Source organism: Pempheris klunzingeri, chromosome 7 (genome assembly GCF_042242105.1).
Source record: "Pempheris klunzingeri isolate RE-2024b chromosome 7, fPemKlu1.hap1, whole genome shotgun sequence".
Lineage (NCBI taxonomy): Eukaryota > Metazoa > Chordata > Actinopteri > Acropomatiformes > Pempheridae > Pempheris > Pempheris klunzingeri.
This window is the reverse complement of record NC_092018.1, coordinates 8730473-8732307: the sequence shown is the minus strand read 5'-3', so window position 1 is coordinate 8732307 and position 1835 is coordinate 8730473. Positions and strand designations below refer to the sequence as shown.

Genomic DNA, 1835 nt, shown 5'->3' with positions numbered 1-1835 from the left:
GTGGTACCCCGCGGTACAGATTCTGAACCCTGTTCAATGCAGTACATTTTATATACACTGCATGAATAACTAAGCCCTGTGTACACTGTCAGTGTTGTGAGAAGGTAACTACTCTATAGATCGATAGGTTACAGTGATGCCAAAAACAAAATATTCATCACAATCTGCTTTACTTACAGTGTCGTGAAAAAGTATTTGCCCCCTTCCCGATTTCTGTGTTTTTTGCATATTTATCACTCGCAAAGGTTTCAGTTCATCAAACCAATTTTAATATCACACAGAGACAACCCAAGGAAATACAAAATGCAGTTTCTAAATGATCATTTTATTTACCAAGGGGGGAAAAAATACAAACCTATCTGACCCTATGTGAAAAAGTAATTGCCCCCCCTTGTTAAATCACAAAGTAACTGTGACTAACCACAGTTTTGGGAAAGCTGAGTTCAATTTCACAGGCCACACCCAAACCTGATTGCCACCACCTTTGTTGAATCAAGAAATCACTTAAATAGAATCTGTTAGACAAAGTGAAGTAGGCTACAAAATCTCAAGAACAAACGCATCATGCCACGATCCAAAGGAATTCAAGAAGAAATGAGAAAAAAAGTGATTGAAATCTATCAGTCTGGAAAAGGTTACAAAGCCATTTCCAAGGCTCTGGGGCTCCAGCGAACCACTGTCAGAGCCATTATCCACAAATGGAGAAAACTGGGAACAGTGGCAAACCTTCCCAGGAGTGGTCGACCAACTAAGATTACTCCAAGAGTGCGACGACGACTCATCCAGGAGGTCACAAAAGAACCTAGAAAAACATCCAAAGAACTGCAGGCTTCGTTGGCCTCAGTTAAGGTCAGTGTTCACGACTCCACTATAAGAAAGACACTGGCCAAAAATGGCATCCATGGGAGAGTTCCCAGGCGGAAACCACTGCTGTCACAAAAGAACACAAAGGCTTGTCTCACATTTGCCAAAAAGCATCTTGATGATCCTCAAGACTTTTGGAGAAACATTCTGTGGACTGATGAGTCAAAAATTGAACTTTTTGGAAGGTGTGCAGCCCGTTACATCTGGCGTAAAAATGGCACAGCATTTGCTAAAAAGAACATAATGCCAACAGTAAAGCATGGTGGTGACAGTGTGATGGTCTGGGGCTGCTTTGCTGCCTCAGGACCAGGATAACTTGCTGTGATTGACGGAAAAATGAATTCTGCTGTTTACCAGAAGATCCTGAAGGAGAACATCCGGTCATCAGTTTGTGCCCTCAAACTCAAGCGCTCTTGGATCATGCAGCAGGACAACAATCCGAAACACACCAGCAAGTCCACCTCTGAATGGCTCAAAAAAAACAAAATTAAGGTTTTGGAGTGGCCAAGTCAAAGTCCGGATGTAAATCCAATTGAGATGCTGTGGTGTGACCTTAAACGGGCAGTTCATGCTAGAAAACCCTCCAATATGGCAGAGTTGAAACAATTCTGCAAAGAAGAGTGGGCCAAAATTCCTCCACAGCGGTGTGTAAGATTTCAGTTATTGCTGCCAAAGGTGGCACAACTCGCTATTAGGTTCTGGGGGCAATTACTTTTTCACATGGGGCCAGATAGGTTTGGATTTTTTTTTTGTGCCTTAATGAATTGAATCATCATTTAGAAACTGCATTTTGTATTTCCTTGGGTTGTCTCTGTGTGACACACACACACACACTCAAACATGCACCTGTCTCTGCAGCAATCTTACGGTAAAGAGTTTTATTACAAGACTCACTCGCTGCCTCAAGACACTGTAAACTTGCTAGCGTGTCAAGTTTGTGTTTGTGTATGTTTGCGTGCTCCACGCTGGCT

The 1835-nt window shown here is 42.5% G+C and overlaps 1 long non-coding RNA gene across 1 annotated transcript; it reads left to right on the top strand.

Annotated features, from left to right (window-relative positions):
- The first annotated feature begins 214 nt into the window (after window positions 1-214).
- Window positions 215-1355, top strand: LOC139204416 (uncharacterized). The gene is made up of 2 exons (XR_011584425.1): window positions 215-955; window positions 1294-1355. It is a non-coding gene; the product is annotated as an uncharacterized lncRNA (long non-coding RNA).
- The last annotated feature ends 480 nt before the right edge of the window (window positions 1356-1835 follow it).